Here is a 10,278-nt window from a genome sequence, read left to right as displayed (position 1 = left end):
CTAGTTCATTTCTAACAGCTAGATTTGTTGAGCTTCTTTTTGTCCCCAGTACTTGTTTCATAAAATGTAGCTGGGTTTTTTCTAAAACAGTTTTATCAATAAAATGAATAGCATCTGGTGTTGAGCTATTTTTGTTAGCTCGGAGTTTAGCTCTATAAAATTGAATATAAGTGTCCATATAGCATATTTCACTATTATATGTTAAAATAGGTTTGACCAAAGTTTCAAAAAGGTTGCAAGACACTCTCACAGGAAGTTGTCCAAAGCCTGATGAGTAAGAGTTAATAGCAAATAAAACTTTTTTTGCTTTTTTTGCAAGATCTGAACTACAACTAGTTAGACTGCCATTAGATGTTATAACACATCCAAGGTATTTATATTCATATACTTTATCAAGGTATTTTCCTTTAAATTTCAAAAAGGATTTATTTATTTTACTTGGGTTATTTTGTAGTATCCTGGTTTTAGATTTTTTTGTATTAACTGTTAGTTGCCATTTATCACAATACTCAGAGAGATTATTTAAACTATTTTGCAGACCGTTTTCGCTCTCTGATAATATGATTAAGTCATCTGCAAATAGAAGACTTCCTATGTCTGAATTTATAAGTTTTACAGGGGTAGAGTTTGGCTTTTCAAATATCTGACTTAAGTCATTAATAAAAATATTAAATAAAGTGGAGCTTAAAGAATCTCCTTGTCTTACACCTTTATCTATAATAAAATGTTTAGACTCTGAGTTCTTATGTTTGAAAGAACCAAGAGTATGATCGAATTGTGCTTTAATAATGTTAAAGATGTGTTTACCAACTCCTAGTTTACACAATTTATACATTAGTCCTAGCCGCCAAAGAGAGTCAAAGGCTTTTTTAAAGTCTATGAAGCAAATATATATTTTCTTTTTATTTTTATGAAGGTATTTATTTATAATAGATTTAAGAATAAATAAGCTATCAGAAGTTCTATGAATCTCTCGAAATCCAAACTGTGAGTGGTTATATTTGGATTCCATATGTTTATTTAGTCTATTATTTAACAATGCACTAAATACTTTTGACAAACAGCTCATTAGAGCAATTCCTCTATAATTATTTAAATCATATTTGTCTCCTGATTTATGAATTGGAATAATATATGATTTTTCCCATAGTTTAGGATAGCATCCAGATTTTAGTATAGCATTGAAAAGTTTTGTAAAAGATTTAAGTGTAACAGGGCTACTGAATTTAATAATTTCATTTAAGATTTTATCAGGTCCTGAAGATTTACCTGTTTTTAGTTTATTTATAACAATTTTAACCTCTGATATTGTAAAAGGTTTGTCAGTGGTGTTTAAATATAACATTTTATCTTCAATGTTTTTAAATTCTGTTTCTATGTTTTTTTTAAATTCTTTGTTGACAGAAGAGCAGTTTCCTTGGTTTTGAAAATGTTTTTCTAGCTCTTCTAAGTTTTTAAATATTTCTTCAGAATTATCTTCATGTTTTGTGGTCTTTTTCATTTCTTTAAGAATTTTCCAATATTCCTCTGAATTATTTTTAAAACAGTTTTCAAGTTTTTTAAAAATATCCGTTTTATATTTAGCTTTTTTTTTGTTTTATCATCTTTTTAAAAGTTTTTAGAAGGTTAAAATATCTAGTTTTATATGTTTTATCAAATGGATTTGCTTTAATATTTCTGCCGATGGCTTTTATTTGATGTTTTAAATCTGTTATTGCATTATCTGACCACGGTTGTTTATTTTTTGGTTTACTCTTCTTAAAGTTTTTTCTTTTAATTACACATGAATTTTCAGCTAAATTACATAAAATAGTTGTTAGTTTATTTGTTTCATCATCAACACCTCTTTGATCATTACTGAAGGTTTGCATTTCAAAGTTTAAAATATTGTTCAGAATATGCATTGGCCGCAGTATGGGCTGTAGTATAAATTTTGCTCTATCTTTACAAACTCAGCATTTATGAATGTTGTATTGAAACTGGAACTCGAAAATTGGATACCTTACATGTTTATTACAAAAAAAGTGGGAAAAGAAGTAAAAAAGTCCCTTATATCCCGATTCGCAATGGCTATAACAGGTTTACGGAGAACCTAAATGCCACAATACGCGTAAAAATGAGAAAATAGCTAATTTTGAATAATGAAATGGATATTTTAAATAATGGAATAGACTGGTAGGACCCTTCAGGCCCTAATTACAGATATATATTATAACTCGATCGAAAGCTTATCAAGACAGGAACAAAAGGTATATAGTCAATAAGTTCTGCAACGGATATTACAGGAGTAACCAAGGACTTAAATATCGAATTACGCGTGCAAATAAAGAAATAGCCAATTTTGAATAATGAAATGGATATTTTGAATGATGGAATGGACTGGCAGGACCCTTCAGCCCTTAATTACAGATATATATTATACCTCAATCGAAAGCTTATCAAGAGAGGAACAAAAGGTATATAGTCAATATGTTCTGAAACGCATATTAGAGGAGTAACGAAGGACTTAAATATCGAATTACGCGTGCAAATAAAGAAATAGCCAATTTTGAATAATGGAATGGATTGCTGCAACTCGTCAGCTCCCAATAAAGGAAAAAAAATATACACCACATTAAAGCTTATGGATAGAGGAGTAAACTGAGTATAATTGATATGTGCCACAGTGACCATTACAGAGGTTACAGAGGACATAAATGTCACATTACGCGTGAAAATTAAGAAATAGCCAATTTTGAATAATGAAATGGATATTTTGAAATATAGAATGGACTGGTAGGACCCTTCAGCCCCTAATAACAGATATATATTATACTTCAATCGAAAGCTTATTAAGAAAGGAACAAAAGGTATATAGTCAATATGTTCCGCAACGGATATTACAGGTGTAACCAAGGACTCAAATATCGGAATACGCCTGAACATTGAGAAATAGTCAATTTTGAATAATGAAATGGATATTTTGAATAATGGAATGGACTGGCAGAACCCTTCAGCCCCTAATTACAGATATATATTATACCTCGATCGAAAGCTTATTAAGAGAGGAACAAAAGGTATATTGTCAATATGTTCCGCAACGCATATTGCAGGAGTAACCAAGGATTTGAATATCGAATTACGCGTGCAAAAAAAAAATAATAATAGCCAATTTTGAATTATGGAATGGACTGCTGCAACCCGTCAGCTCATAAAAAAGAACAAAAACTATACACCAAATTCAGGCTTATGGATAGAGGAATAAACTGAGTATAATCGATATGTGCTGCAATGACCATTACAGAGGTTACAGAGGACATAAATGCCACAATACGCATGCAAATTAAGAAATAGCCAATTTTGAATAATGAAATGGATATTTTGAATGATGGAATGGACTGGCAGGACCCTTCAGCCCCTAATTACAGATATATATTATACCTCAATCGAAAGCTTATTAAGAGAGGAACAAAAGGTATATAGTCAATATATTCCGCAACGGATATTACAGGAGTAACCAAGGACCTAAATATCGGAATACGCCTGAACATTGAGAAATAGCCAATTTTGAATAATAAAATGGATATTTTGAATAATTAAATGGATATTTTGAATAATGGAATGGACTGCTATGACCCTTCAGCCCCTAATTACAGATATATATTATACCTTAATCGAAATCTAATCAAGAGAGCAACAAAAGGTATAAAAATGCAGCATTATTATTGAAGAACTGGATTTTTCATCACTGTATTGGATACCTAAAGAACATAAGTGTACTAACAAACAACGGTATACTACTTGGTCTTCCAAGTGCTCCACGAAACCTTTTTTCTAAATTATTAACATCGTTTTTATCAGCAATCAAAGACGGACTTCAAATCTATTGTGAAACTGCATAATCAAGAGGTGGCGTGAATCAGATGTGGATACTAAAAAATTCCAAAGATCTTTTAGAGCACATACAATTGTTATGGTATTGTAATTATTGTATTTATTTATGTTGGCCTAATTTGTGTTGTATGGCCTGATAGTTGTTTACAGAATAATCTTAGAACTGTGCAGTTTAGAAATCACTGGAACAATTACAGAATGATTGGAACTTTCCAGAATGATCCTAATAAAAGATGTGTTATATAAACTTCTACATTTTACTAGAAACTTCTGTTGTAAGTTTCTAGGATGTTCCATTATAGACTGTTCTAGAATCTTCCATGACAAATATATATATATATACAGAGACTAAAGTTAATCTCACTCTTGGACTTACTCTTACACTTGGACTTAGACATCGATAGACATTAATATTCATAGCATTTGGATTGACATTTTTATTCTACAAACAACATCATACTGGATTGTGACCGTAATATTCAGAGTGGAATTCGAAAGATATCCGGATACAGATAAAGATAAAAGATTGGACTCATATTTTGACAGTTAAGTAGACAGTAATAATTGTGTAATACTTCTTGTAAACTTTTGTATAATAAATATTGTTAAATTTTATTATTGATTTGTGTCTTTTGTTGGCTACAATTTAAAGGCGATTTCTGGCCGTAACAGAAATTGGGGGCTCGTCCGGGAGAAAGAAAATATCTTTTTCAAAATTTATTCAATATTTTTATTATAACTAGCCAACAAAATTCTACAAAATGGCATTTGATGCCGGTAAATTTTTGAAAACGCCAGACCTGGAGAGTTTTGATAGTTTAAAGAAAGAGGAATTAGTGTTGCTTGCTAAATATCTGAAATTAGATTTTAAAGTATCTATGAGAAAACAAATTATAAAAAATTTGGTTATAGACAAATTAGTTAACGCAGAAATTTTAGGTGAAGAGGCTCTTGAACTTAAGGTCGAAAATATTGACGCCTTTAAATTAAAACAGCTTGAATTAGAACATGAACTCAAATTAAAAGAATTGGAAATGAAGGAGATGGAGAAAAGAAAAGAAGATGAATTTAAATTAAAACAAGCAGAACTGGAAATGAAGGAAAGATTAGAAATGGAAAAAAAAGAAAAAGAAGATGAATTTAAACTAAAAGAACTGGAAATGAAGGAAAGGTTGGAGATGGAGAAAAAACAAGATGAACTTAAATTAAAACAGGCAGAACTTGAAATGAGGGAAAGGCTAGAGATGGAGAAAATAAAAACTGAAATGGTTAAAGAAGAAAGCAACACTAAAGTCCAGTCGAAATCAGAATATTTTGATGCAGCAAAAAATATACGTTTGGTTCCCAAATTTTGTGAAAAAACAGTCGATAAATATTTTCCACAGTTTGAGAAAATTGCTAATAATTTGAAATGGCCAAAGCCATATTGGACTACAATGCTACAAAGTGTTTTTGAGGGTAAGGCTGCTGAAATATACTCCGCAATTCCATCAGAAAAAAGTTCCGATTATGACACGGTGAAACAGGAAGTTTTGAAAGCTTATGAGCTAGTACCAGAAGCATATAGACAGAAATTTAGATCTTATAAAAAGTTTGATTCGCAAACCTATGTGGAATTTGCTCGGGAAAAAGAAGATCTATTTGATAAATGGCTTACTTCAAAGAAAACAGATAACAATGTTGATAACCTAAGACAATTGATGTTATTAGAAGAGTTCAAACAATGTGTTCATTTAGACTTAAAAACACATTTAGACGACAAAACTGTTGGGACAATACATGATGCAGCTGTAATTTCAGATAATTATACCCTTTCACATAAAAGTTTCAAGGGTCAAAATGTTAATACTTCAAGTGGAAATTACAAAAATCAAAGCACTGAGCGTACTGATAGTAAGCCTGTTGCACAGAATAAGAGTCAGTCCAGTTATAATATGTCTAGTCCAAAATTTGATACTTTTGAGAAGAAGTCACTGACTTGTGCTTATTGTAAGAAGATTGGTCACCTGATGGCTGATTGTTTTAGACTCCAGAAGAAGAATGAACGAGATAATAAGCCGAAGTCCAGTGCTTGTACGACACCTTATATTACCAGTATGTTGGAATGTCCTGCGAGTCAGGCTTTTAAGTCCAGTTTTTGTGATTACATGGAGGAATATAAACCCTTTATGTCTGATGGGTTTATTTCTATTGTTGATGATACCACTCTTCAGCCTATTAAGATTTTACGGGACACTGGAGCTTCTCAGTCTTTATTGTTAGAAGGTGTGTTGCCTTTGTCCGAGAAGACTTCTGTTGGTGCCTCCGTTTTGTTACAAGGTGTAGAGTTGGGTTGTATAGATGTTCCTCTCCACCGTATTTATCTGAAGTCAGATTTGATAACTGGACCAGTTATTGTAGGTGTTCGTCCTAATCTCCCTGTAGAGGGTGTTACATTATTGCTAGGAAATGATCTAGCTAGGAACAAAGTGGTTGCTGAACCAATTGTTACCAGTGAACCAGTGGTGGATGTTAAATCACCTGAAGATGATGCTGAATTGTATCCAGCTTGTGTTGTTACTAGGGCGATGGCTAGAAAACAACAAGATGAGAATTTGCAAGAAGACCAGTTTGATTACATGGACCTTTCTGACACTTTCCTAGCTGACATTGAAGGTCCTGGTAGCTCAGAAAAGGCCATAATAAGACCACCTAGTGTTACCAAGAATGTTATTATGCCATGGCCAAATGTAAACAGCCATTCATTAGACCGAAAGAATTTATTCGAAGAACAACATAAAGATCCTGAGGTTCTTCAGCTCAACCAGCGGGCTCAACCACAGGAGGAAGCGGACAAAGTGGCCGAATGCTATTACCATCAGGACGGCATTTTAATGAGGAAGTGGAGGCCTCCTGATGCTACCCCAGAGGAGGAATGGAGAGTGGTATACCAAGTGGTGGTGCCTAAAGTTTATAGGCAAGAAATTATTGGTCATGCCCATGACACCCCCTTGGCTGGACACTTAGGTATAAGGAAGACTTGCCTTAAGATCTTGCAGCATTTCTACTGGCCCAGACTTCGAAATGATGTCGCAGAATACTGCAAATCATGCCATATATGCCAGGTTGTTGGTAAGCCTAACCAGAAAATACCACCAGCACCACTTCTGCCTATTCCAGCCTTTGACGAACCTTTCAGCAGAGTTCTAATTGACTGCGTTGGACCTTTACCAAAGACCAAAACTGGAAATGCGTATTTATTGACAATCATGTGTACATCCACTCGCTTTCCTGAGGCTATTCCGCTAAGAAATATCAAGACACCTACTATTGTCAAAGCACTTATCAAATTTTTCACATTAGTAGGACTTCCTAAGTCTATACAGTCCGACCAGGGATCAAATTTCATGTCAGGTTTATTTCAGCAAGTCGTGTACCAGTTAGGGATTGCTCAGTATAGATCAAGTGCATACCATCCAGAATCTCAAGGTGCCTTAGAACGTTTTCATCAAACATTGAAGAACATGATTAGAACTTTTTGTCTTCAATTTGACAGAGACTGGGATGATGGAGTTCACTTTCTACTTTTTGCAGTCCGAGAGGCTGTTCAAGAATCCCTTGGTTTTAGTCCCTTTGAGTTGGTATTTGGCCATACTGTAAGGGGACCGTTAAAATTGATTAAGGAAAAGTGGCTTACTGAACATACTGACTTGAATCTTTTAGACTATGTATCTAAATTTAAAGAAAAATTGTATACTGCTTGTCAAATTGCTCAGAAAAACTTAAAAAATGTACAGAACAAGATGAAAATATGGTATGATAAAGATGCCAGGAACAGAGTTTTTGAGCCTGGTGATAGGGTACTTGTATTTTTGCCAGTTCCTGGACATCCTTTACAGGCTAAATATTGTGGTCCTTATACAATAGAGAGTAAAATCAATGATTTGAATTATATTGTAAAAACTCCAGGTCGGCGCAAACAAAATAGAGTGTGTCATATTAATATGTTAAAACCATATTTTGAGCGTACTAATGAATGTGATAGTAAACCAGTTGCCACTTTAGGCATGGTTAAATTTGAGAACAATCATGACAAACCAGATGTAATTGAACCACCTTTTAGTTCTAAATCTTTGGAAGAGACAGTTAGATTGAAAAATTCAGAAATTTTGTCAAATTTAGACTCAAAACTTGCACATCTGTCTTTTGATCGTAGAGAAGAAATAAAAACTTTGGTATTTTCTTTTAAAAATCTTTTTCCAGATGTGCCAAACAAAACCACTGCTGTTTGTCATGATGTTGATGTAGGAGATGCTTCTCCAATTAAGCAACATCCTTATCGGCTTAATCCACTCAAACTTGAAGCTATGAGAAAAGAAATTAAATATATGCTTGACAATGATATTATTGAGCCGAGTAACAGTGAATGGAGCTCTCCTTGTCTCCTTGTGCCAAAAGCAGATAAAACCTTTCGTTTCGTGACTGATTTCAGAAAAGTAAATTCAGTCTCAAAATCTGATTCCTATCCGATTCCAAGGATAGACGATTGTATTGACAACATTGGTCAAGCAAAATTTGTGAGCAAATTTGATTTGTTGAAAGGTTATTGGCAAGTTCCATTGACACAGAGAGCTCGTGAAATATCAGCTTTTGTTACACCAGATGGCTTATTTCAATATACTGTAATGCCATTTGGCATGAAAAGTGCACCAGCTACATTTCAAAGAATGATCAATAATGTTATAAAAGATTTAAACTGTTGTTATGCTTATATTGATGATCTAATTGTATGTAGTGATAGCTGGGAACAGCATTTAACACATTTGTATGATACTTTTGATAGATTGTCACAATCAAATTTGACTATTAATCTTGGTAAAAGTGAATTTTGTCAGGCCACTGTTGATTATTTAGGGCATACAGTTGGCCAAGGTCAAGTGAAACCTATTATGGCTAAAGTAGAAGCCATTTCCAAATTTCCTCCTCCTACAAATAGAAAACAACTTATGAGATATTTAGGCATGATTGGATTTTACAGAAAATTTTGTTCAAATTTTGCTACTGTGGTTCAACCATTGACTCATCTTTTACGAAAAGATTCTAAATTTATCTGGAGTGAAAATTGTCAAAACGCTTTTGAAAATAGCAAATCACTTTTAATTAATAGTCCAGTTCTGATTACTCCAGACTTTGAAAAACAATTTAAACTTGCCGTTGATGCAAGCGATGTAGGAATTGGAGCTGTATTATATCAAGAGACAGATGATAATGTTGAGAAACCTATATCATATTTTTCTAAGAAATTAGATAAACATCAGAAAAATTATTCAACTATTGAAAAAGAGTGTTTTGCAATGTTGTCAGCACTTCAACATTTTGATGTATATTTGAATCCCACTGTATATCCTATTCTTGTTTGTACTGATCATAATCCTCTCACCTTCATACATAAAATGAGAAACAAGAATCAGAGGTTGACTAGGTGGAGTTTATTGTTACAGGAATATGATGTTATTGTAAAACATATTAAGGGTAAAGATAATGTAATAGTAGATGCTTTATCTAGAGCTCATTAAAACACTTTGTATATACTATGTATTTTTGTTCATATTATTCATGATAAGTTTTTGTTACACTAAAACTTCTTTTAAGGGGGGAGGTGTTATGGTATTGTAATTATTGTATTTATTTATGTTGGCCTAATTTGTGTTGTATGGCCTGATAGTTGTTTACAGAATAATCTTAGAACTGTGCAGTTTAGAAATCACTGGAACAATTACAGAATGATTGGAACTTTCCAGAATGATCCTAATAAAAGATGTGTTATATAAACTTCTACATTTTACTAGAAACTTCTGTTGTAAGTTTCTAGGATGTTCCATTATAGACTGTTCTAGAATCTTCCATGACAAATATATATATATACAGAGACTAAAGTTAATCTCACTCTTGGACTTACTCTTACACTTGGACTTAGACATCGATAGACATTAATATTCATAGCATTTGGATTGACATTTTTATTCTACAAACAACATCATACTGGATTGTGACCGTAATATTCAGAGTGGAATTCGAAAGATATCCGGATACAGATAAAGATAAAAGATTGGACTCATATTTTGACAGTTAAGTAGACAGTAATAATTGTGTAATACTTCTTGTAAACTTTTGTATAATAAATATTGTTAAATTTTATTATTGATTTGTGTCTTTTGTTGGCTACAATTTAAAGGCGATTTCTGGCCGTAACACAATCTAACTCTCTTTCATCTTGCAATAGTATTAAAACTTTTGACTTTTCTACACTTTACACAAGTATTCCACATTCCAAACTAAAAAAAATTGAAAGAGTTCGCATTGCTTTGTTTCATAAAAAAAGAATGGCCAACGTAGATATAAGTATCTTGTCTTAGGGAGGGACAA

The sequence above is a fragment of the Mytilus galloprovincialis genome, chromosome 13 (assembly GCF_965363235.1).
Source record: "Mytilus galloprovincialis chromosome 13, xbMytGall1.hap1.1, whole genome shotgun sequence".
In the NCBI taxonomy this organism is placed as follows: domain Eukaryota; kingdom Metazoa; phylum Mollusca; class Bivalvia; order Mytilida; family Mytilidae; genus Mytilus; species Mytilus galloprovincialis.
Note: the sequence above shows the minus strand (reverse complement) of the source record.